The sequence below is a fragment of the Erinaceus europaeus genome, chromosome 9 (genome assembly GCF_950295315.1).
Source record: "Erinaceus europaeus chromosome 9, mEriEur2.1, whole genome shotgun sequence".
Lineage (NCBI taxonomy): Eukaryota > Metazoa > Chordata > Mammalia > Eulipotyphla > Erinaceidae > Erinaceus > Erinaceus europaeus.
The window spans coordinates 60,146,336-60,173,496 of NC_080170.1; the positions used below are offsets into that span (position 1 = coordinate 60,146,336).

General features: G+C 46.9%; 1 long non-coding RNA gene and 1 pseudogene across 1 annotated transcript; both read right to left on the reverse strand.

Annotated features, from left to right (window-relative positions):
- Positions 1–418: 418 nt before the first annotated feature.
- Positions 419–26,743, reverse strand: LOC132540414 (uncharacterized). Its single transcript, XR_009551603.1, has 4 exons — positions 26,595–26,743; positions 26,216–26,268; positions 1,382–1,559; positions 419–1,163 (listed from the first exon to the last, which is right to left on the reverse strand). It is a non-coding gene; the product is annotated as an uncharacterized LOC132540414 (long non-coding RNA).
- Positions 4,772–5,138, reverse strand: LOC103123720 (cytochrome c oxidase assembly protein COX20, mitochondrial-like; annotated as a pseudogene).
- Positions 26,744–27,161: the final 418 nt, after the last annotated feature.

The window sequence follows — 27,161 nt, forward strand, 5'->3', positions numbered from 1 at the left end:
TAGCACAGCCAGTTAAGCACATGTGGCGCAAAGCGCAAGGACCAGTGCAAGGATCCCAGTTCGAGCTCCCCAGCACCCCACAGGGAATCACTTCACATGCAGTGAAGCAGGGCTGTAGGTATCTATCTTTCTCTCCCCCTCTCTGTTTTCCCCTCCTCTCTCCATTTCTCTCTGTCCTATCCAATGATGACGACAACTATAATAACTACAACAATTTAAAAAAAAAAGGCAACAAAAGGAAATAAATAAATAAATATTTTTTAAAAAGAAAAACATGTGAAGGAGAAATAGGTCAGCAGGTAGGGTGCCTGCTTGGCCATTCACAAGACCCAGATTCAAACCCTGGCACCACATGAGAGGTGCCATGGTGTCGGGCTGAGCTTCACTGACAGGAGACAGACGACCAAGGACACATGGCTGGGTGGTACGCAGATCAGTCTTTATTCATGCGGAACGCAGCACAATCTAAGCCAAGCTAAGCTAAACTAAAACTAATATACTTGCCAAGTAGGGTGTAAACAGGATGTGATGTAGAGAGGGTGGAGAGAAAAAAAGAGATTGGTGAAAAATCAGGGTGTGACAAGGAGAGGGAGCGGAGCAGGCCAGAATTCTACCACTGAACCACCAATGCCCTGGAGGGAGGGTGGTACTTAGTTAACAGTGGTTATGTAAATAGAATACAGTGTTAAGCAGGGGGGATTAAACCAAATGAAACAGAAGGGGTTTTTAGAAGCAGAATTAGAAGCATACCAACACCATGGCAGAGAGGGAAGCTCTGGTATTGTGGTCTGCCTCTTTGCCTGTCTAAATGAACACCTTAACTCAGAAGAACACACATGAGTTCTGCAGTTCTAAAAGAAAAAGAAATAAAAGAAGGGGTTACAGATATACTTGTTGGAGTCCCTGCTTTCTCTAGGGCATCTGCCCAATAATGGAATTGCTGGAACAAATCTATGTTGACATCTTGAAGACAGAAACTGCTCTGGTCCACCTTCCCAGTGGCAATGCAGCTTCTCTGCTCCCTCCCGCCTGAGATGAGACCTCTGGGCCTGTGATCTGTCTTTCCCAGCCAGTGACAGGCAGCTTCTGTGCTTGCTAGTCAGTGGCTGTGCATTTGCTGGGCCATGTCCTTCTTCTGCAGACCACACTTCTCTTCCTGGGCTCTGCAGTGGAGACAGAGACAGAAAGGAGAGAGAGAGACCAAGACCACAGCATTGAAGCTTTCTTCTTCCAAGCTCAAACCTGGGTCACACACATGGAAGAGCAGTGCCCTGGGCAAATGGGGAAAGCATTGTCTAGACCAGGCAGTGTCCTTCCAGCTGGGCCTTTAGTGATTTTTTTTTTTCACAAACACAACTACCTCTGTCACAACCATACTAACCTGGGTTAGCTTCGCAGGCAGGAGAGATGATCCAGGAACCAAGTTTGTGGCGGTAGCAATACAAATCTTTATTCATACAGGAGCCCCAGAGTCAGGTGTGAGTGCAGCGGGTTAAGCCACGTGGAGCCAATACAACAATGGTTGGCGTCAGCATCCTGGTCTGCAGGCAGGACCTCCTCTAGGTCAGGACCAGGAAGAGAGAAGAGAGACCAGAAACAGAAGTGGCTTTTATAGTATAAAACCAGAAGTGGCAAGTCGGAAACAGAAATGGCTGGGAAAGGGGGTGGAGAAAGGAAAAAGGCACACTGGGAAGGTAGAACTTCCTTAGCAACTGTTATGAGGGTTTTAACTGGTGGGATTAATGTTACCTTGCAGGCAGGGCGGGTCTTGAGGTAGAAAGAAGATAGATCAATGGCAGGGGGCTGGCTTAATGCCCAACAATTGTCAACAAATACAGCTTAGAATTTTTAAAAAATATTTTTTATTATTCATTTTTATTTATTTTCCTTTTTGTTGCCATTGTTGTTGTAGTCGTTGTCATTGTTATTGTTGTTGTTGATGTCATCGTTGTTGAATAGGAATGAGAGAAATGGAGAGAGGAGGGGAAGACAGAGAGGGGGAGAGAAAGACAGACGCCTGCAGACCTGCTTCACCGCCTGTGAAGCAACTCCCCCGTTGCAGGTGGGGAGCCGGGGGCTCGAACTGGGATCCTTAAGCCAGTCTCTGCGCTTTGCGCCACCTGCGCTTAACCCACTAGGCTACCACCTGACCCCCATACAGCTTAGAATTTAAGGACTATGTGGAAGAATGTTTGAATAGTATAGCTATAATAGGAAAATAGCTTGGAGTAAGGAATTAGGTTTAAAAAAAAAGAGTTAGATTTTTAAGTGTTTTATTATCTTTACTTATTGGAGAGAGACAGCCAGAAATTGAGAGGGAAAGGGGAGTTAAGGAGGGAGAGAGACACTTGCAACACTGCCTCACCACTCACAAAGCTTTCCCCCTACAAGGCAACTGGAAGCTTGAGCCCAGGTCCTTGTACATTGTAACATGTGTGCTCGACCATGTGCACCACCACCTGGTCCCTTTAGTGATTTTAAAGCATGTTTTGCACTTCTTTTAAGTTCATTCTTGAGTATTTTATTCTCTATGTGCTGCTATCACTGATATTGTTCTTTTTATTGCCTTTTTTTCTCTTCTTTATTTTTTCAGTGTATAGAAATGTGAGAGATATTTGTATACTCAAAAAATAAAAAAATTAGGGGCTGGGTGTTTGTTCACCTGGTGGAGCACGCAAGGACCCAAGTTCAATGCCCTAGTTCTCACCTGCAGGGGAGAAACGTTACAAGTGGTAAAGTAGTTCTCTCCATCTAACTCCCACTCTCTTCTCAATTTCTCTCTGCCTCTATCCAAAATAAACTAAATATTCTTAAAAATAAGTGACTGGTGGGGGGGGGGGCAGGCAGTGGCGCAGTGGGTTAAACACATGTGGCGCAAAGCGCAGGGACCGGCATAAGGATCCCGGTTCAAGCCCCCAGCTCCCCACCTGCAGGGGAGTCGCTTCACAGGCGGTGGAGTAGGTCTGCAGATGTCTATCTTTCTCTCCCCCCCTCTGTCTTCCCCTCCTCTCTCCATTTCTCTCTTTCCTATCCAACAACGAACGACATCAACAATGGCAATAATAATAACCACAACGAGGCTACAACAACAAGGGCAACAAAAGGGGGAAAAAATGGCCTCCAGGAGCAGTGGATTCATGGTGCAGGCACCGAGCCCAGCAATAACCCTGGAGGGAAGAAAAAAAAAAAAATCAGTGGCCTGGGAGGCAGTACAGTAAATAAAGCACTGGATTCTCAAGCATGAGGTCTTGAGTTCTATTCCCTAGTATCACATGCACCATAGCATCTATCCCTCTCCCTCTCTCTCTCTCTCTCTCTCTCTCTCATAAATAAGTAAATGCATCTTCATAGCATCTATCCCTGTCTCTCTCTCTCTCATAAATAAGTAAATGCATCTTTTAAAAATAAGAAAAAAACAGAAGCAAGCAAACTATAAGACTTGTGAGAACTATGGTGGTTATTTTGGGAGGTGGGAGGGTGGGGATATGGGACTTCGGTGGTGGGTGTGGTGTGGTACTATACATTATAATCTTACAATCTTCTGACATACTATTAATAACAAATAAAAATTATAAATAAATAATAAAAACTAAAGGCTAAGATGACAGCATAATGGTTCTGCCAAAGACTCTCATGCCTGAGACTGTGGTCCTAGATTCATTCCCCAGCCCCACCATAAACCAGAGCTGAGCAGTACTCTGGTCTTACTCTGTATCTTTCTCTCATTTTAATTAATTAAAAATAATAAAAACTGGGAGTCTGGCAATAGTGCAGTGGGTTAAGTACAGGTGGTACAAAGCCCACAGTCAGAGGTCACACAGGACAGGACTGAGGTGCAGCTGGCTTCCAATGGCACAATAGGAGCTGGGGACATGACTTTGTCTCACCCTATGTTTTAGGCTGTGATGTATTTGGGCCATGGTGTGCCCTGTTATACACGCTATAATGTCTAAGCCCTGGGTTCAAGCCCCCCAGTACCCACCTACAAGAGGGGGAGCTTCACAGGTGATGAAATAGTCCTCAAAAAAACAAAACAAAAAACAAAAAACAAAAAAAAAAGAAATGAAATAGTCCTGTAGGTATCTTTCTCCTTCCTCTCTCTATTTTCCCTTCTGTCTAGAATTCTGTCTCTATCCAATAAATACCTAATAAAATATTTTAAATATATATTTAATATGTTTATGAGAGTGACCCACCACTCTGGCATAAGCAGTGCTGGGGATTGAAACTGGGGTCTCGTATATATGCAAGTCCTGTGTACTCTACCACTGAGTATCTCCCCGGGTCTATTTCTTTTATTTATTTACTTATTATTTATTGGTGGTTTTTTTGGGGGGTTTTGTTGTTGTTGTTTTTAAAATACATTTTATTTAGAAATATAAATCTATACCATAGCTTTTTGGGAGATGACATGCCTATTGTAAGAAATGGAAGAACAGTGTCAAATTTGGTAGAGCTATAATTCGCTTTAAGTCTTAGAATAGCATTGGCTTTAGAAGTCAGAAAACATTCACATTAAAAAAAAAAACAGCTTGGATAATTTTATTCCTTGAAATACTGACAATATTCTTTTTACAAAGAAATATCTAACACATAGTACACTAGCTTGAGCCTTGATGTAATAGTGGCATGCCCTGAAAACTTTGATTATAATAAATTCATTTAGGTGTAAAAAAAAAAGTCTTTATTCGGCTTTGCATTGTTCTCCACTTTATTCACACTGACTTCAGTGACTGCTCAGTTGTCACTCTTGCTGTTGCTTTGATTTTTTTCGGGATCAAGGTGGGTGCTTTCATACAGAATCTTGTTTTTAATTCCTTTTCTGGCAATTCTTTCCTGGATTCTTTGTTTTGCGTAATTATACCTACAGTGGAACCAGCATCCTAACGTCACCAAGATAAATCCTCCTACTCCAACATCACATGATCGTCTAATTCTACTGGTTAACAAAAAATGTCCAAGGCCAGTCACAACCGATCCCAACGAACCATATAATATTGATTGCCGTGCACAGGGAATGTTTTCAATGTCTAAAAATCCTAGGAGCTTAAAGGGCTTCTCTTTCTCTGGCTCGCCGGGTTCCTGCGCTGCCGCCATGAGGAAGCGGTCTGTCAGCCCGTCTCTGTTTTTTATTTTTTAAAGATTTATTTTGGGGGTCGGGAGGTGGCACAGCGGGTTAAGCGTACGTGGCACAAAGAGCAAGGACCGGCGTAGGGATCCCAGTTCAAGCCCCCAGCTCCCCACTTGCATGGGAGTCGCTTCACAAGTGAAGCAGATCTGCAGGTATCTGTCTTTCTCTCCCCGTCTTCCTCTCCTCTTTCCATTTCTCTCTGTCTTTTCCAACGACGACGATATCAGTAACAACAACATTAATAATTACAACAATAAAACAAGAGCAACAAAAGGGTAAATAAATAAATAAAATTTAAAAATATTTATTTTATTGGGCATAATGGTTATGCAAAAGAATTTCATGTAGAAGGCTCTGAGGTCACAGGTTCAGTCCTCAGCACCACCACAAGTCAACACCCATGTTGAGGGGGAAGCAATTATAGAAACCAGACCTTCACCCTTCTGCATCCCACAATGACCTTGGTTCCATACTTACAGAGGGTTAGAGAACAGGAAAACTGGTTAAGCGGAGGTGGTGCAAAGCACAAGGACCAGCATATGGATCCTGGTTTGAGCCCCCGGTTCCCCACCTGCAGGGAAATCGCTTCACAAGTGATGAAGCAGGTCTGCAGGTGTCTATCTTTCTCTTCCCCTCTCTGTCTTCCCCTCCTCTCTCCATTTCTTTCTGTCCTATCCAACAACGACGACATCTACAACAATAAAACAACAAGGGCAACAAAAGAGAATAAATAAATATTTTTAAAAATAGGAAAGCTATCCGGGGATGGGATAGAATAGGGAGTTCTGGTAGTGGGAATTGTGTGGAGTTGTACCCCTCTTATCCTATGGTTTTGTCAGTGTTTCCTTTTTTTGTTGTTGTTGTTTTTTATTTTTATTTTATTTATTCCCTTTTGTTGCCCTTGTTGTCTTATTGATTTCGTTGTTGTTGGATAGGACAGAGAGAAATGGAGAGAGGAGGGGGAGAGAAAGATAGACACCTGCAGACCTGCTTCACCGCCTGTGAAGCGACTCCCCTGCAGGTGGGGAGCCGGGGGCTCGAACCAGGATCCTTCCTCTGGTCTTTGTGCTTTGTGCCGCCTGCGCTTAACCCGCTGCACTACCGCCTGACTCTCCCAGTGTTTCCTTTTTACAAATTTTTTTTTTAAAAAAAAGATAGAGGTCAGAACAGCATTCTGGCACATGTAAGGGTATGGATTGAATTTGGGACCTCATGCTTTGGAGTTAAAAGCTATACCACTACTGTCACTACCAACACTCCTCCCTGGAGGTGTGGGTAAGGGAGGAGTGAGGAGAAAAAAAGAAGGGAGGGAGGGAGGAAAAGGAGAGACAGAAAGAAGGAAGAAAAAGGAGAGAGGACAAGAGAAGGGAGACAAGAGAGGGAAGGAACGAGTGGGAAAGAAAGGGGAAAGAGAAAGACACCACCACCCTCCCCCTACACACACACCCCTTGTTGTGGGGCCCTTCGCCCCTGTCGCCCCAGCTCGGGGCACTCTGGTGAACGGGGCTGTTGATATTTGCCAGCAGGGGACGCTGAACTCAAGCAGGGAAGCCCAGAGAACCCAGAGTTTGAATCTATCAGGGCAAACGCTAGAAGAAGAAGGGCTCTTGCAACCCCAGTTTTGGAGCATGTGTGTGCACGGTGGTGCATGAAGTGAACCCTTCGCAAAGGAATACTGGGGGTCTGGAACCTTCACAGCTGAAGAAAAGCAGGAGGGGGAGAAGTTTCTGGAACCTGGGGAAAGTTGTTGTCACTCAGACACTGATTCGCTCAGACACTGGCCCAGGCTCCTTGTCTCCCCCTACTGGAATCCAAGGGAGCTAAAAAAAAAAAAAAAATCCTTGGAGATAGTTTGCTTAAAAGAGTTTGTTTGCTTTGTCTATCTATCCCTCACTCACTTAACTTTCCTTTATTTTTTCTCTTGTATTTATTTATTTTTAATTTATTTTTTAAAAGATTTTTATTTATTTATGAGAAAGATAGGAGGAGAGAGAAAGAACCAGACATCACTCTGGCACATGTGCTGCCGGGGATCGAACTCGAAAACTCATGCTGGAGAGTTCAAAGCTTTACCACTGCTCTACCTCCCGGACCACTATTTTTCCTTCTTCTTTTTTTTTTTACTGTGAAATGATAAGCAATATGGAAAACACATAAGAAAGCAAATAAAAGATGAGTATGGGATGATCCCACTCATCAACAGAAGTTGAGTAAAAAGATCTGAAAGGGAAACTAAAAGCAGGACCTGACCAAATTGTAAGTAGGGCATCAAAGTAAAAACCCTGTGGTGAGGGGTAGACATGCAGCTTCCTGGGACAGTGGGGGGTGTGAGTGGGTGGGAGGGATGGATCACAGTCTTTTGGTGGTGGGAATGGTGCTTATGTACACTCCTAGTAAAATGTAGTCATATAAATCACTAGTTAATTAATATGAGAGGGGGAAAATCAATTGTATGTCTCAAAGTTTTTCAAAACACAAACTGAATCTTTTCAATATATAGGCTGTGTAATTGATATGCAGACTCTCTCAAAAGCCTAGACCAAGTAGATCAGAAGCAACCAATAGCACAGCTATATACAAGATACTGGGTACTGTACAGCAAACCCTAACAAAAGGATTTTTCAAAGTTAACCCAATTACCAAATAATGTGATGATAACATTAACTATCAATTGTCTTTTGAACCCTAAGACAGCAGGAACCTCACATCTCCACTATAGAGCCTCTACTTCCCCCAGTCCTGGAACCCTTGGATAGGGCCCACTTTCCCGTATGCCTCTCCCAATCCATATCAAATAATATTGCATCTGCCGATCACAACCTAACCAACACAACGATTGCCACCTCAACATGCTTCACTTCAGACTGTGTCCAGAGACTTCACATGTGGAATGACAACCCTTCAGCTTCATTACTCGGGTGAGACCTTTCCTTTCATAGTATACTCTAATTCCATCTCAGGTGGTTCACTTTCTAACAAAGTCCCAAAACCTAGATATACACCAGTTTCTGTGAGAGAGAGCACATGTTCACACGTATCCGTAAACTACTACAAAATATATACCTGAAAGCAGAAGTACACTAGAGTTTGCAGTGAGTACCCCCCTAACACTTCCTCTCCACTATTCCAAGCTTTGAGTCCATGATTGCTCAACAATTTGTTTGGCTTTGTATGTTAACTCTCTTTTCAGTCACCAGGTTCCAGATGTCATCAGGATGCCGGCCAGGCTTCCCTAGACTGAAGACCCCACCAAGGTGTCCTGGAGCTCCGCTTCCCCAGAGACCCACCCTACTAGGGAAAGAGAGAGGCAGACTGGGAATATGGACTGACCAGTCAATGCCCATATTCAGCGGGGAAGCAATTACAGAAGCCAGACCTTCTACCTTCTGCAACCCACAATGACCCTGAGTCCATGCTCCCAGAGGGATAGAGAATGGGAAAGCTATCAGGGGAGGGGGTGGGTTATGGAGATTGGGTGGTGGGAATTGTGTGGAATTGTACCCCTCCTACCCTATGGTTTTGTTAATTAATCCTTTCTTAAATAATAAATAAATAAATAAAAGGAAAAAAAAAGAAAGCAAATAAAATGTTAACCTTGGTCTGCTTCCTGCAAAAGCTCCCAAGTCACATTGCATATTTGTAAAACCAAGTTACAGAGGAAAATACACTTAAAAGTACATGCATGCGGGAGTCGGGTGGTAGCACAGCAGGTTAAGCTTACGTGGCACAAAGCAGAAGGATCCGGGTTCGAGCCTCCCGCTCCTCACCTGCAGGGGAATCACTTCACAGGTGGTGAAGCAGGTCTGCAGGTGTCCATCTTTCTCTCCCTCTGTCTGTCTTCCCTTCCTCTCTCCATTTTCTCTCTGTCCTATCCAACAATGACGATATCAATAACAACAACAATAATAACTACAACAACAATAAAAAAGGCAACATGGGCAGCAAAAGGGAAAATAAATAAATAATTTTTAAAATTTGTTTTAAAGTACCTATGTGTGGGAATTGGGCAGTAGCGCAGAGGGTTAAGCACACATGGTGCAAAGCGCAAGGACCAGCATAAGGATCCTGGTTTGAGCCCCCGGCTCCCCACCTGCAGGGGAGTCACTTCACAAGCAGTGAAGCAGGTCTACAGGTGTCTATCTTTCTCTCCCCCTCTCTGTCTTCCCCTGCTCTCTCCATTTCTCTCTGGTCCTATCCAACAAGGACATCAATAACTAACAATAATACTATAATAATAAAACAACAAGGGCAACAAAAGGGAATAAATAAATTTTTTTTTTAAGTACATATGTGTATATGTCTGTGTGCATGACACTGGTCTGGAAGTTTGGGGAAAGATGTCAAAGGACATCTTGGGGACTTCTGGAAGGAGGAGGCAATTGTCGTATGCTTTACATTGGTTTGTTCTAGCCCTCCCCCGCTAAGAGAATTGGATGAGTCCTGTTAATTTCGCGGGCCTGCTTGGCCCCGCCCCAAGGAACCCCGGGAGAGGGTTCCTGAGTTCAAGAGTGACAGAGTTCCTGAGTTCCTGAGTTCGAGCGTTTCAGGGTTACAGAGTAAGAGAGAGTTCCAGTGTGCCAGAGTTTCAGAGGTTTCCCGAGTATGAGAGTACGAGAGTTCCTGAGTTCCAGAGTTGGAGGGTTCCTGAGTTCGAGAGTAAGAGAGAGAGTGCTTGCGCCGCCGCAAAGAGACAGCAGAGTTCTGTTTGGTGATTAGTTTGTCTTAGTTTATGAATCGTGGTTCCTGAATAAAGAAATACAGCTTCCCTGCCCAGCTGTTGTCTCCGCGTCTCTGTTACCCGCCGTGAAGCTAGCCCGGCCGGCAAGAGCCTTCCGAATTTTAACAACAGGGAAAGATGTCAAAGGACATCTTGGGGACTTCTGGAAGGAGGAGGCAAAGAGATTTTAGCTCTGCCTATAATGTTTGCACAGTTAAGTAAGAATGAGTTCTATAAGATTTAAAATTGACAAGAGTTACTTTTTAACATAAAATTAATGTATGCTTCTTACCATGTTTGAAGTCGTGGGTTCGAGCCCTGACAGCATGTGGGAACATCATGATAGCATAGGGGAAGCTCCAGAGATAGTGGAGCAGTGCTGGGGTCTCTCTCATACCACATGGGAGTGAAAAATAGGATCCCAGCTCCTGATGGACCCCATAACCACAGGCCTGGACCCACAGTTAGCTGGCCAATGGACAGCTTGCGCAGGTCACACAGCTAAACTTTGGCCTCCTGGCTTTAGAGAGACTTGAAGGAGGGGCCAGCTGGTGGTGTACCTAGTGGAATGCACATGTTATAATGCACAAGGACCTGGGTTCAAGCCCCCTTTCCCCACCAGCAGGGGAGAAGCTTAGTGAGTGGTGAAGCAATGAGCTGGTGTTCAGGAGAGTACTGTGTGGCTGTCGCACCTTTCAGCTGATACACCATATACTGGCTGGAACACTGGACTATACAGCTCACCTTTTTTTTTCTGCCAGAGTTGTTGCTGGGGTTCAGCACCCATATGACTACACCACCATTTCCTAGTGACCTTTTTTTCCCTTTTTCTTTTTAGACAGAGGGTAAAAGCAGAGAAGTGAAGACAGAGAGAGATGGGGAGAGAAACACCCTTCAGGTGGGGACTAAGGGATTGAATCAGGGTCCTTGCATATAATAATGTGTACACTCTGCTGGGCAAGTCACCACCCAGGCTCTCTTCTTTCCCTCATCTTTTTTTTTTAACATTTTTTTTGTTTACTTTTATGAGACTACTGCTTAGTTTTGGCTTGTGGTGGTGCTAGGGATTGAACCTGGAGCCTCAGAGGTTCAGGTATGAAAGTCCTTTGCATGACCACTAATACTGTCTCCTTTGCCGACTCCCTTCCTTCTTTTGTAAACGTATGACAGTAATTTCTATCTTTTTCCCCCTTTTTGTTGCCTTTATTGTTTTATTGTTGTTGTGGTTATTATTATTGTTGTTATTGATGTCATTGTTGTTGGATAGGACAGAGAGAAATGGAGAGAGGAGGGGGAGACAGAGAGGTGGAGAGAAAGACACCTGCAGACCTGCTTCACTGCTTGTGAAACAACTCCCCTGCAGGTGGGGAGCCCGTATATCGAACTGGGATCCTTACCCAGGTCCTTGCTCTTTGTGCCACCTGTGCTATTGCCCAATCCCCATTTCTATCTTTACTTTTGGGGTGGTGGTCTTGACTTTTTTTTGCCTCCAGGGTTATTATTGGGGTTCAGTGCCGGCACTAGGAATCCACTACTCCTGGAGGCTACTTTTTCCCTTTTGTTGCCCTTGTTGTTTATTGTTGTTGTTGTTGTTGTTGCTGTCATTGTTGTTGGGTAGGACAGAGAGAAATCGACAGAGGACAGGAAGACAGAGAAGGGGAGAGAAAAATAGACAGTTGCAGACCTGCTTCACCGCTTGTGAAGCGACCCCTGCAGGTGGGGACCCTGGGGCTCAAACCGGGATCCTTACTCCTGTCCTTGCGCTTTGTGCCATGTGCGCTAGACAGACATCCCTTATGAGTAATATCAGTGGCCAAGCTAGGCTCAGTTAGAGGCTCAGGGAGTGCTGCTCCTGAGGAGAGTGTGTGAAGCAGGGGGCCCCTCAGGGACAGGTACGGAGGGGGGTTATGGCACATCAGATATTAACCAGTCGTCACCCCAAGACCATCACTTGGCCTCCCCTCCCCCCACTGCCCCAAGGCCCGGTTGCCTTGTCCGGAAAGAACACCCCACTTTCTGGGAGTCGGGCTGTAACGCAGCAGGTTAAGTGCAGGTGGCGCAAAGCACAAGGACTAGCGTAAGGATCCCGGTTCGAGCCCCCAGGTCCCCACCTGCAGGGGAGTCGCTTCACAAGTGGTGAAGCAGGTCTGCAGGTGTCTTTCTCTCCCCCTCTCTGTCTTCCCGTCCTCTCTCCATTTCTCTCTGTCCTATCCAACAATGACAACAATAATAACTACAACAATAAAACAACAAGGACAACAAAAAGGGAATAAATAAATATTAAAAAAAAAAGTACATCCAACTTTCACTGAGGTTTCCCACTCTGGTCTTTCCATTCATTCATTCATTCTACCAGCCATGGTGGAGATGCTGGGCACTGTGCCCCTATTGTCTGCCTCTCCCCCAGGCCCACCACCACCACTGGTGTGCAGCCCAACTCCTCTTCCAGAGATAAGAAAGCCTCAGGCTGCACAAGCAGGCAGTCCTCACAGAACTAACCCTTGTTCTAGAAGAATGGGGAGCAGGTCTGGCTCTTTCACTTAGTGCTGGGAACTAGGGATGAGGTCATTTTCTTTCTTTCTTTTCTTCTTTTTGGGCTTTTGAAAATGGCAATGCACTTTTTTTAAAAGCCACTTTTTAAAACTTGTGATTAATTGTGGTTTACAAGATTTTAAGATAACAGGGTATAGGGACTGGGCAGTGGTAGACTTGGTTAAACACACATTACCATGAACAAGGACCCTAGAGGTCACTGGAGATTCTGACTTCTATCTCTCCAGGGTAGGAAACACTCTCTTCTCCCTGTCCACAGAAGCCTGGCCACCCAGGAGTTTGACCAAGGCCCAGGTCCTGCAGATGGGGCCTTAGAAATCGGTCCCAAGAGGAGCCTTCGGATGACAAGGACCTGTGGCCAAGGAAATGGCTCATCTACTAAGTAGAGTGTGGGAATGGCATGTTGGAGGTTCCCAGTTCAATCCCTAGCACTGCATGAATCAGAGTGGAGCTCTGGTATCTCTCTCTCTCTTTCTCTGCCTTGTGTGAAATGCCCTCTATTGCATATGAAATAAATAAAACTAAAAATAAAAAAAAAAAAAGCAAAGACCCCACAGGGCAGGGGAGTTGGCTCAGCAGCAGAGCATGTGCTCTCCAAACACAAGCACCCACCACCCCCAGCACCACTCCAAAGACAAATATGGGTGGAGTTCCATGTTAGGGTGCCCTGCTGTCTTCCCTCTCCCTCCCTCTATATCTACTTTCTCTCTTATTAAAAAAAAAACAGAAGTGAGGAGCCAGGTGGTGGCACACCTGATTAAGTGCACACACTACAGTGCACAAGGACCTGGGTTCAAGCCCCTGGTCCACCTGCAGGGGGAAAGCTTCACAAGTGGTGAAGTAGGGCTGCAGGTATCTCTCTGTCTCTTTCCTCTCTATCTTCCTCTTCTCAATTTCTCTGTCTCTATCCAATAATTAATTAATTAATTAATAATAACATTTTTAAAAGTGATTCAGAGAACTGTCTGCTGACCTGGAGAGGCAATTGCACACAGAGATACAAAGTAGGCTTTAGAGCAGTCTGTTCCCCAGCTAATGTCTCTGGATGGATATATATAGACCAGAGCACTGTTCAACTATGGCTTGTGGTGGTGCTAGAGATTGAACTTGGGACCTCTGAGTGTCAGGCATGAAAGTCTGCATAATCACTACACTATCTCCCTTCTTCTAGCGTTTGCCCTTATTCCGTAGCCAGTCAACAGCGTCAGGTTGAGCCTGATGTAAAGTTTCGAGACCTCCTTTGAATCTGGAGAGGTGGCAGTCGTTGACTATGTGGGTCATAGTCTGTCTGTAGCCACAGGGGCAGTTCGGGTCGTCTCTGGCTCCCCAGCGATGGAACATAGCGGCGCACCGGCCATGGCCTGTTCGATAGTGATTGAGGAGGGCCCAATCATAACATGCTAGGTCAAAGCTGGGTTGACGCTTGCAGGGGTCTGTGATGAGGTGTTTGTTCTTTACCTCAGCTGACTGCCAACTCTGTTTCCAAGAGTCTGGAATAGAAAAGTTCAGTGTAGGCGTAGGGGACCAGATTGGGTGACGAGACGTCAAGCATTGGACAGGGTGGGCAAAGATATCCACATATATTGGCAGGTCCGGTCGAGCGTAGACGTGGGAAATGAACTTAGATGATGCTGCATCCCGACGAATATCTGGCAGGGCGATGTTGCTAAGAACTGGCAGCCATGGAACCGGGGTGGAACGGATGGTTCCAGAAATTATCCTCATGGAGGAATATAATTTGGAATCGACCAAGTGGACATGGGGGCTACGGAACCATAGTGGGGCACAGTATTCTGCAGTGGAATAGCATAATGCCAGAGATGATGATCGCAGTGTGGAAGCGCTCACGCCCCATGAGGAGTTGGCCAGTCTTGCAATGATGTTATTTCTCGCGCCCACCTTTGCTGCAGTTTTTATGAGATGTTCATGAAGTGACAGAGTGCGATCGAGAGTAACGCCAAGATAGACTGGCTGGGCTTCATGCCGGATTCTCGTATCGCCAAGCTGCACATTAAGCTCACGTGAGGTCGAGGCATGGTGTAGATGGAAAACAGATGATACCGTTTTTTGCAGTGCTAGAGTCTTTATTCCATCTAGCACTGTGAAAAGAGCCTGGCTGTTTGGGATCGTATAATAGGGAGAGGTCATTCGCTGAAGCCCAGTTGGCTAAGATAGAGCTGTCAGCACGAGTGGAGGAATATCCCCAGTCTTGGTGATGACTATTAAAGTCTCCAACGTAAACGGCTGGGTGATTTGGGCTAGGCAGGACCTCATTATCCCATGAGGTACTGGGAGGCTTATATATGTTGACGAGCTGAATAGTTCCAATAGTAATGGAGTCGTAGAAGGTCGAAGAGGCCGTATGGTAAACATCCTCAAGACACGATTTGGCGTAGATGGCTCGGCCGTGTTTAGGATGGAGATTATAGCATATTAAATCGAATCCACTGATGGTGAATCGAGCAGCTTCATCGACTGCTATATGTGTTTCTTGTAGGCAGATAACATCTGCCTGATGCTGTATCGCCAATTGACCAATAAGAACGCGTTTGGCAAAGGACAGCCCCTCAACATTAAGTTGGAGGACTCGAAGAGCAGGACCAACAGCTTGAAAGCTGTCAGGAGCTGCTTGTTGCTGGCTTTGAAAGTGACTGGGATCCATGTGGATTCAGTCGGCTAGGGAGATCGTCAGTTTCCCCAATGAATGGGTACTCACGAGATGCACCACGGGAAGGTCGATCCAATGCATCCCAAATTGCTGTTTTTATTGATGTCATTGTTGTACAGGACAGAGAGAAATGGAGAGAGGAGAGGAAGACAGAGAGGGGGAGAGAAAGATAGACACCTGCAGACCTACTTCACCACCTGTGAAGTGACCCCTCCTGCAGGTGGGGAGCAGGGGGCTCAAACCGGGATCCTTATGCCGGTCCTTGTGCTTTGCACCACCTGTGCTTAACCTGCTGCACTACTGACTTATTTCACTTAACATGAATTTTTCAAAGTCCATCCAAGATCGGCTAAAAACGGTGAAGTCACCATTTTTTTACAGCTGAGTAGTATTCTGTTGTGTATATATACCACAACTTGCTCAGCCACTCATCTGTTGTTGGACACCTGGGTTACTTCCAGGTTTTGGCTATTACAAATTGTGTTGCCAAGAACATGTGTGTACACAGATCTTTTGGACAGGTGTGTTGGGTTCCTTAGGATATATCCCCAGGAGAGGAATTGCAGGACCATAGGGTAGGTCCATTTCTAGCCTTCCAAGAGTTCTCCAGATTGTTCTCTGCCAGTCCCTGTTCAGGGCGCCATTTGCCAGTCCCAGTTTGGAGCACTAGTTGCCGGTCTAGCTTCGCAGGCGGGAGACAGAGATGACCAGGGACTCATGGCTGAGTGGTACGCAGTTCAGTCTTTATTCATGTGGAACGCAGCACAATCTAAGCTATCTCTAATCACAATCCTGTCCTTATATATCCTGAGGTGGAAGTGTCAGGTCCGAAGAGGATGTACATAGGATAGGGGGTGGGGAGAAGGAAAAAGCGTGCAAAAGAGTGAGGATTAAATCAATGCCCTGGAGGCAGGGTGGTGCTTAGTTAACAGTGGTTATGTAAATAGAATACAGTGTTAAGCAAGGGGGATTAAACCAATGAAACAGAAGGGTTTTAGAAGCAGAATTTAGAAGCATACCAACAGTTCTCCACAGAGGTTGGACCAATTGACATTCCCACCAGCAGTGTAGGAGGGTTCCTTTGACCCCACACCCTTTCCAGCATTTGCTGCTGTTACCTTTTCTGATGTATGACATTCTCACAGGAGTGAAGTGATATCTCATTGTTGTCTTGATTTGCATTTCTCTGACAATCAGAGACTTGGAGCATTTTTTCATGTGTTTCTCAGCCTTTTGGATCTCTTCTATGGTGAATATTCTGTCCAAGTCCTCCCCCCATTTTTGGATGGGGTTATTTGTTGTCTTGTTGTTGAGTCTGGCAAGCTCTTTATATATGTTGGTTATTAAACTCTTATCTGATGTATAGCATGTAAAGATCTTCTCCCATTCTGTGAGGGGTCTCTTGGTATGGGTAGTGGTTTCTTTTGCTGTGAAGAAGCTTTTTAATTTGATGTAGTCCCATAGGTTTATACTTGCCTTAGTCTTCTTTGTAATTGGATTTGTTTCATTGAAAATGTCTTTAAAATTTATGTGGAAAAGAGTTCTACCAATATTTTCCTCTAAGTATTTGATAGTTTGTGGTCTAACATCCAAGTCCTTGATCCACTTGGAATTTACTTTTGTATTTGGTGAAATACAGTGATTCAGTTTCATTCTTCTGCATGTTTCAACCCATTGTTTCCAACACCATTTGTTGAAGAGACTCTGCTTTCCCCATGTAATAGTCTGGGCCCCTTTGTCAAAGATTAGATGTCCATAAGTGTGGGGCCTCATTTCTGGGCTCTCAATTCTATTCTACTGGTCAGTGTGTCTGTTCATGTTCCAGTACCAAGCAGTTTTGATGACAATGGCCCTATAATACATTTTGAGATCTGGTAGTGTGATGCCTCTGGTTCTGTTCTTTTTTCTCAAGATTGTTTTGGCAATTCTAGGTCTTTTCTGGTTCCAGATAAACATTTGTAGCATTTTTTCTATTCTCCTAAAAAATGTGCTTGGGATCTTGATGGGGATAGCATTAAATTTGTAGATGGCTCTGGGTAATATATTCATTTTGATGATGTTAATCCTTCCAACCTATGAACATAGAATATCTTTCCACTTCTTTGTGTCTTTTTCAATTTCTTTGAGTAGTGACTCATAATTTTCAGTATACAAGTCTTTCACTTCCTTGGTTAGATTTACTCCTAGATATTTTATTGTTTTTGTTGCTATAGTAAAAGGAATTGATTTCTGGATTTCAATTTCTTCTAACTTAGTGTTTGCATAGAGGAATGCCAGAGGCTTGAACCTGGGTCCTTGTGCACTGTAATGTGTGTGCTTAACCAGGTGCACCACCACCTGGCCCCGAATGTCACAATCTCTTACATTGCTTTCTTTTTAAAAATTTCATTCTTTTTTTTTTTTGCCTCCAGGGTTATTGGGGCTCGGTGCCTCCACCAGGAATCTACTGCTCCTGGAGGCCATTTTTCCCTTTGTGTTGCCCTTGTTTTTTATTGTTGTTATTATTGTTATTGCTGTCGTTGTTGGATAAGACAGAAAGAAATCAAGAGAGGAAGGGAAGACAGAGAAGGGGAGAGAAAGATAGACACCTGAAGACTTACTTCACCGCTTATGAAGCTACTCCCCTGCAGATGGGGAGACGGGGGCTCCAATGGGGATCCTTCTGCTGGTCCTTGCTCTTCCCACCACCTGCGTTTAACCCACTGCACTACTGCCTGACTGCCCACATTGCTTTTTTTTTTTTTTAAACCAGAGCATTGTTCAGCTCTGGAGCTCTGGCTTATAGTGGTGCCAAGGATTGAACCTGGGACTCTGCATAACCATTATGCTATTTACCCTCAGGACTCATTTTTTTCTTTGTATATAATCACTCTTGCATCTGTAAACAAAGGAAGCCTGCTCCTACTTTGCATTCTCATTTGTAACCACTAGGTGGCAGCAAAGACAAACAGGGTGCCAGCTCATAACAGCCAAGCATTATTCCTGCCTTGTTTCTCTAGTTAATAGAATCTTTTCAAGTACCAACTAAATTTCAGTCATTTCTTATTCTAATCCTCATTACAAATGGGGAAACTGAGGCTGGGAGTTAAAATGTTGACGGGGGGAGGGGGGAGGTTGGTCGGCAGCGCAGAGGGTTAAGCGCACGTAGCGCGGAGTGCAATGACGGGCTCAAAGATCCCGGTTCGAACCCCCGCTCCCCACCTGCAGGGGAGTCGTTTCACAGGCGGTGAGGCAGGTCTGCTGGTGTCTTTCACTCCCTCTCTTGTCTTCCCCTCCTCTCTCCATTTCTCTCTGTCCTATCCGACAATGAACGAAATCAACAACAACAGTAATAACCACAGCAAGGGTACAACAACAAGGGCAACAAAAAGGGGAAAAAATGGCATCCTTGCCTTGTATCTTGTCCACCCAGAAGCTGGGGCCTCTCTCCACAGCTCCCTGGCCTGAAGGCCGATGTGCCTGCAGGGAGCTCTAGGTCCACTGATAAAGGGCAGACTCCCTGAGCCCTACTGGGGCCTTGCAGCCCTGATGGCAGTCATCTGGCACCCCCAGGAGGGTGGGCCAGCTCAGGGGCCAGCAGATAGTAAGAGACCTTGGGGGGTGGGGCAGCAGGGACTGGGGACCCAGGTACTGCAGCACAAGGTCCGGTGTGAACCAGTGAAAGGCAGCCTGGCCTTCCGTGGGCAGATAGGACTATGAGATCCAGTGATTGTGAACTGTTTGCTGTGTAGCTCTGGGCCCAGGTCATGCCCTCTCTGATCCTCAGCCTTCTCTGGGAACCCTCTTTCAGGACCCTAAAATCACCCAGGGGGCTCTCGTGGAGGGGCAGATAGCTGGCTGGATGGCTTTGGACCAGTGCTGAGTGGGAAGCCCAAAAGCATCCTAGTACCCTACGTCTGTATGCACCTGAGTTTATGTACTCTGGAGCTGGCCTCAGGCAATGCTGGCAGTGGAGTATTTGCGGGGCCAAAGGTCACAGCTGCCTGTTGGGGGGCAAGCAACTATGAATCCTGCCCAGGTAACCTGCCTCGGAGGTTGGACAGTCCGGAGCCAGTGGGGATAGAGCCTGCCAACTGCCTGTAGATTGGAGTGGTAGAGGCCCCTCATTACTGTGACTGTTTCCTCAGCTGTGCCACCTGCTGAGGCGCAGAAGGGAAGGAGGAAGTCAGGACTGGTGGCGTGGGTGGGGGGAAAAGGAGGTTCTTAGGAGTCTTTTCAGGGCAGCCCCACAAGATGAAAACCCCCCTTCCCAGAGGCCTCTTAGGGAACTCTGCCCAGGGCCCTGTGGGGGTGTGTGTATCAGAAAGCAAGTATTTCACTTCTTTCTTTCTTTCTCTTTCTTTCTTTCTTTCTTTCTCTCTCTCTCTTTCTTTCTTTCTTTCTCTAGATTTATTATATATTACAGAGAGAGAGAGGGAGAGGGGATATACATGATGCCAGTGATTGAGCTCGGGACCTCAGGCTTATAAGTCCAAACAATTTACCCACCGTACCACCTCCCTGGATGCTTCCAACCTCTTTCTTTAAAATTTTATTTATTTTTTAATTAAAAGCATGCTTATAAAATGTCAGAATGCTTTAATTATTACACAAAGTGCCATTTTTAAAAAGACAGATTAAAGAATCATTATTGTCAAAAAATGGCATTTTTATTTGCTATTTTTAATTAAAAAGACACATTTTGGGAATTGGGCGGTAGTGCAGCGGGTTAAGCACATGGGGTGCAAAGTGCAAGGACTGGCTTAAGGATCCTGGTTTGAGTCCCCGGCTCCCCACCTGCAAGGGAGTCACTTCACAAGCAGTGAAGCAGGTCTGCATATATCTATCTTTCTCTCGCTCTCTGTCTTCCCCTCCTCTCTTGATTTCTTTCTGTCCTTTCCAACAATAACAATATCAATAACAACAAGGGCAATAAAAGGTAATAAATAAATTTTAAAAAAAAACATTTTGGGAGTCGGGCGGTAGCTCAGAGGGTTAAGTGCACGTGGCGCCAAATGCAAGGACCGGCTTAAGGATTCCGGTTCGAGCCCTGGCTCCCCACCTGCAGGGGAGTCGCTTCAAAGGTGGTGAAGCAGGACTGCTTATTATGATATTATATATGATTGTGTAACTATTGCCCCACTCAAGATCTAGAACATTCCCACTGCCTCAAAAATGCCCCACACCCACACCCCCTGCCACAACCACTGGCCTGTTTACTGCCCTCACAGCTGGGGGTGGGGGAGGGGGCTGGAACCTGGCTGCAGTGGGTTACTATTGTGGGTATCTGGGAGGTTGGCAGCAGCATGGCACTGGTGTCTGGTTGCTGCTATGCCAAGGAGCGTTTTGTCCGTGGACGTGCAGTTATATATGTCCCTCCACCTGCTGGTGGGCACTTGGAGAGCTTCCAGGCTGGGGTGACCAAGCTTTTATTTTTAACACTCCACTTCAGAAGGGTATGAGGTATGTATGTATGTAGCTGGGACCTCGAACATGTACATCTTCACCTAGCTGGGCCACTTTTTCATTCAGACAGAGACAGAGGGAGAGATGCCACAGCACTGGAGCTTCCACCGCTGCCATAGCACCTCCCAGGTGGTATCAGCATGGGGACCTGGGCCATGCACGTGGCAAAGCAGGCTCTCCTCCTGATGAACTTATCTGTCCTGCCTGATTTGGGCTCTCATTCTCTCCACTACCACCCCCCCATAAACTAAATTAAAAAATATATTAATGAAAGAATGAATACCATGCATATGTGAGGTCCCAGGCTGTATGTCCACAATTGTATAAGACAGAGCTTTGCTGTGGTCCAGGAAGTGGTACAGTGGATAAAGCATTGGAGTCTCAAGCATGAGGTCTCCAGTTCAGTCTCTAGCACCACATATGACAGAGCAATGCTGTGGTTTTCTTTCCTCCTACTCTCTCATAAGCAAATAAATATTTTAAAAGAGAAGAGAAAAGGAGAAGAGAGGGGAGAAGGGGGAAAGAAAGAGGAGAGGAGATCAAGCACAGTGCTCTGGTCTCTCATGCTCTCACTCTCATAAAATAAACAATTAAATTAATTTTTTTAAATATTTATTTATTTATTCCCTTTTGTTGCCCTTGTTGTTTTATTGTTGTAGTTATTATTGTTGTTATTGATGTCGTAGTTGTTGGACAGGACAGAGAGAAATGGAGAGAGGAGGGGAAGACAGAGAGGGGGAGAGAAAAATAAGATACATGCTGACCTGCTTCACCACTTGTGAAGAGACTCCCCTATAGGTGGGGAGCCAGGGGCTCGAACTGGGATCCTTACACCGGTCCTTGTACTTTGTGGTGCTACGGCCCGAATCCCAATAGGTCTTTTAAAAAAAACAAAAAAAACCCCTAGGGTCACCAACCACTTTTAGGCACAAGGAGGAACCCTGAGAAATCCAAAGGTAGCGGTTGTTGGTATTCTTTCAGCTATTCAGGAATAGCTACCTCTGTTGTGTCTCACGTTCCCAGGATGGCTGCTGCAGCAGCAGCCTTCACATTTGTAGTGCAGACTGAAAACAGGAAAGAAAGGAGAACAAACAGGAATGGTGAGGACATGGCACTGGCTCAGTGTGGAGGAGCTACCCATTCCTGGGCTCTCTGAGATCCAGGGCTGGGCTAGCAGAACTGTCACCAAGACCTTATCCCTGGTTCTACCATGGCTGACTGCTGTGTGACCCTGGTGGGACCCCAGTGGCCTACCTGGCCTGAAGGACAGGCATGGTCAGCCAAGCAGAGGCCTGAGGCACCTTGACCATGGGGACAAAGCGTGAGCCAGAGTCCAGAGGCAGGAAGCCAACAAGGGGAGAGCCCACTATCTTAAAAGGGCTTTAAAATCTCTTTAGAAATTATTTATTTTGTCATCATGGTTATCACTGGGACTCAGTGCTGGCATGATGACGCTACAACTCCTGGTGGCCATTCTCTTCTTTCTTGCCTGTTTTCTTCCTTCTCCTCCTCTTTTTCTTCTTCTTCTTCCCTCTCCCCTCACCTTCTCCTTCTTCTCCTTCTTCTCCTTAATGATTTATGTATTAACTAGAAAGAGAGGGGCCAGGTGACCATGTACCTGATTAAGTGCACACATTACAGTGTGCAAAGACCTGGGCTCACACCTGTGGTCCCTATCTGCAGAGGAAAAGCTTCACAAGTGGTGAGGCAGGGCTGCAGGTGTCTCTCTATTTCCCCTTCCATTTTCAACTTCTGTCTTAGCCAATAAAATGAAGGGAAAAAAAAGTCACCACTATGGGCTGATTCTACTTCACTGATTTTGAAACTTCCCCTGTGCAGGTGGGGGGCAGAGGCTTGAACCTGGAATCTTGCACATGGCATCATGTATACTCAACTGAATGTGCCACTTCCAAGCCCCATATTTATTTATTAATGATACACAGAGAGAACCAGAGCATTATTCTGGTATATTTGATGCTTGATGCCTGGGATCTAAATGGGAAACTCATGCTTGAAAGGCTAGTGTTCTAGCCACTGTTCAACCTGCTGGATTGACCTTACAGATATTTAAATAAAGTAGACTCACAGTGGGAACTGGATGGTGCACCTGCTTGATCGTACACAGTAGCAATGTGTACTAAGGGTTGGGATAAGGACTAAGGGTTGGAATGCATTGGATCGACCTTCCCGTGGTGCATCCCGTGAGTACCCATTCATTGGGGAAACTGACGATCCTTCCTAGCCGACTGAATCCACATGGATCCCAGTCACTTTCAAAGCCAGCAACAAGCAGCTCCTGACAGCTTTCAAGCTGTTGGTTCTGCTCTTCGAGTCCTCCAACTTAATGTTGAGGGACTGTTCTTCATCAAACGCGTTATCTTCGCCCACCCTGTTCAGCACTTGACGTCTTGTCATCCAATCTGGTCTCCTGCGCCTGCACTGAACTTCTCTGTTCCAGACTCTTGGAGGCAGAGTTGGCAGTCAGCTGAGGTGGGGAACGGTCACCTCGTCGCAGGCCCCTGCGGGCGTCAACCCGGCTTTGACCTAGCACATTGTGATTGGGCCCTCCTCAATCACTATCAAGCGGGCCATGGCCGGTGCGCCGCTGTGTTCCATCGCTGGGGAGCCAGAGACGACCCGAACTGCCCCTGCGGCTATGGACAGACTGTGACCCACATGGTCAACGACTGCCACCTCTCCAGATTCAAGGGAGGTCTCGAGGCTTTGCATCAGATTCAACCTGACGCTGTTGACTGGCTGCGGAAGAAGGGCAAATGCTAGAAGAAGAAGAAGGACTAAGGGTCAAGTCCCCAGCCATATATATATATATATATATATATATTTTAGGGACCAGGTGGTGGTACACTTGGTTGAGCGCACATGTTACAATGTGCAAGGACACCGGTTCAAGCCCCTGGTCCTGAGGGGGAAAGTTTCACAAGTGGTGAAGCAGTGCTGCAGGTGTCTCTCTGTCTCTCGCCCTCTCTATCTCCCCCTTCCTCTCAATTTCTGGTTATCTCTATTCAATAAATAAATAAAGATACTAAAATAAATAAATAAATAAAAGATTTTCAAAAAGCCGGCACACAGGGCTCTTCCCTACCCCCTTGGCACTCAAGCACTGGAAAAACTAACTCATCCACCCGGCCCAGCCACTCCGACCTCCCCACCTGGCCAAATTCTCACAGTCTCTGGGAAACATACTGTCTTCCTCCAAATGTACTTTCCACCTGTTCTCTGACTCAGAGCCAGTCCAGGTCCTTCTTCCCTGCATCCCAGTTCACATACACAGCACTGGGGTACACTCAGTCATAAACTACAAACACATAGTCCACACTGGTCATAAAAAGAGACTTTGGTAATAAGAAAGAGAGCCAGACAGACAGACTTCGGGGGCTGGGGCAGTAGTGTAATAATGATGCAAAAAGACTGTCATGCTGGGACCAGGTGGTGGCACACCTGGGTGAACACACGTTACAATGCACAAGGATCCAGGTCCAAGCCCCTGGTCCCCATCTGCAGCGGGAAAGCTTTGCAAGTGGTGAAGTAGGTGCTGCAAATGTCTCTGTTTCTCTCCTTTTCTACCTCCCCCTTTCCTCTCCATTCCTCTGGATGTCTCTATTCAATAAATAAATAAAGATTAAAAAATAGATTATCATGCCTGAGGCTCTGAGGTCCTAGGTTTAATCTCCTGCACTACCATCAACCAGAGCTGAGCAGTGCTCTGGGGGAAAAACATGATAAATAAGGAAAAGAAGGAGAAGGAGAAAAAGAAACAACACTGTGCACTAGTGAAAACTTGGCACTATCTCTGGGAGGATATGAAGCCACATCTTAGTGTGGTGGGCACTTGCTTCCATGAGTTGCTGACAAAAAGGACCTCGGGGCAGGGATATAGCCCAGAGGTAAAGCACATGCCCTGGATGCTTGAGGATCTGGGTTCCATCCCCAGCACCACAGAAAAACAAGCAAGAATGAAACAGAGTATCCTAAATAGTGAAGTAGTGTTCTGATCTCTTTCCTTTTTCTTCTCTTTTCTTTTTTTGTTCATAGAGACAGAAAATGAGAGAGAAGAGGAAGGTAGAGAAAGAGAGACATCTGCAGCACTGCTCCACCATACATGAAGCTTCCACATGCAGGTAGGGAGTGGTAACTCGAACCCAGGTTCTTGCATGTGGTAATGTGGGTGCTCAACCAGGTGTGCCACCACCTGGCCCCCTGGTCTCTCAATAAAAAAAGGCCTAGTAAGTGGTAGAAGGGATAAAGTATTGAACTCTTAACAATGAGGTTGCAAGTTTGATTCCTGGCATTGAATGTTTCATAGTAATGCCCTGCTATTCTCTCTTTCTCTCATTAATAAATCTGAGAGACAGAGAGAGAGAGAAAGAGAGAGAGAGAGGTATATGCACAAATCAAGCTACTTTCTATACAAAGATGAACTCATGAAAGGTCTGACCTGGCCCTGGGGACAACCCTGGCCCCACACTGTGGCATTGTGCTCCTCTGGCTGAGCCAGAAACAAACCTGCAGAACCAGCAGTTGCCTCGGCAGCCAGAGAGGGGCAGCTGGCTGGGGCCCTCTTCCTCCTGGCACCCAGCCTGGGACAGCCTGTGACTCCAACACTAACAAGAGGCTGGAGCTTCATCCACATGCTTGCCCTGCCCTTGGGGCTTGGGGAGCAGAGAGGCTGGCTTTCTGGGCAAGGGGACCCCACTGGGAAGGACACAGGGTCACCCACTTGTATGGGAGTGACAGTCCTGTGAATGGAGAGGGACAAATGAACTCCCCCAAAAAACTGTTCCTCAGGAGGTGGGACAAGCTGGTAGACCTGATTATCAACCAGGACTAAGGGTTCATCCTCAGGGGATGGAGACTGTCCAGAGACTCTCTGGTTGTCACCCTAGGGAGGACGGGGCTGCTGGCACCTAATAGGTGGATGCCAGGTTATGGCTGAGCAGGGGACAGCCCCCCTTCCTCATGGTTGGCTGGACATTAGAGGTGGTGTGTTGGAGAGCCCTGTGCTGCAGTGGCCAGTGCAGTGGCCATCTCCCCCCCCCATGTTCCCCTCTGCAAAATCAGGTATCTGGAGTTTCTGCCTCTAGGGTTGGCCAACTGACGAGCATGTGCTTTTTTGTTCGTTTTTGTTGTTGTTGTTTGTTTGTTTGTTTGTTTGGAGGGGAGGTCCATAGGTAGGACTCCTGTTAATCAGAGGAGGACAGGAGTCTAGAGAAGAGACTTGTGGGAGAACAGGCAACTTCCAGGACAGTGACCCCCAAGAAGCAGACCTAGCAGGGGGTTGAGGCAGAAATTCACAAGTCTGATGGCCAAGGGCACCTGTCCAAGAAGAATCTTAGCAAGTTCAACCCTTAAAAAGCAAACCTGTGTGGTCCAGGAGGTGGTGCAGTGGATAAAGCACTGGATTCTCAACCATGAGGTTCCGAGTTCAATCCCCGGCTGCACATGTACCAGAGTGATGTCTGGTTCTTTCTCTCTCTGCCTATCTTTCTCATGACTAAATAAATTCTTCAAAAAAAAAAAAAAAACCCTGCAGCATCACCATTGTGCTCTCTCCCCAGTACCCCACCACCACCACCACCACCACTTGGGAGCACTGTATCTGGTACCAAGGGGAAGCTTCATGAACCATGATGGAACAGTGCTGTGCTGTCTCCCTCCTACTCCCTTTCATTCCCCCTCTCACCGAAGCATGGCTCAGTTCTGCTTCATGGTGGTCCCAGCGATTGAACCTGTGACCTACGGGGACAGAGAAAGCCAGCACTGTAATGGCATATCACACACACACACACACACACACACACACACACACACACACACACACACACACACACACACGACATTCACCGTTGTGACCATCCACCTGCCCCACCCGACTCCACAGGCTCTCAGGAGATTCCTGGCACAGCACCACCCCCCCATCCCGAGCCTTAGAGCGCCCTGGCGTGCGATTTCTCCCGAAAGCCCCCGCGATCAGGACCCCCACTGCTACGCGGCCTACTGGGGGACCCCACTAGAGGTGTGCCGATACAAGGGTGAGCCCGCAGGGTGTGACCTCCTCACACCTCTACACAGGGCTGGAGGACAACGTGGGGGCGGGGACATGATCCGCTCTGCTCCTCCAGCCTCGCTTCCGCCCAGGACCCCGGGAGGAGGTAGCGGGGGCTGGGGGGTAGCGCCCCAGCCCTAAGCCGGCCCCTTCCCCTTTCCTCCCGCTCCCCCACCTTCCCTTCTCCGCGCTCAGGGATCCGCCCTTCCCGGCGCCCTGCCCCTACGCCCTTCCCCCGCAGAGCCCTCTCCTCTCAGCACTCCTCCCCTCTTTCTGCTCCTCCCCCGTCCCTCCTCTCCCTGCTCCCCTGCTCTCCCCTCCTTTTTCACCCCTCCTCGCCCTCCCAGCAGCTCAGCTTTCCCCAGAGTCCCGCCTCTCGCTCCCCTCCGCACTGGGGCTGAGTCATAGCTGCGCTGCTGGGGAGCCGGGGGGAGAGGGGGTTTGAGGACACCCCGCCACCGCCCCGCGATCTGCCTTTGCCCCTCCTCCCCCGACCCGGACCGGAGAGGTTGAGGCCGCTGCGGCGGGGACAAGGGGCGCAGGCTTTGGCCAGGCGCGAGTCGCGAGCAGCTTTCCAGCACCT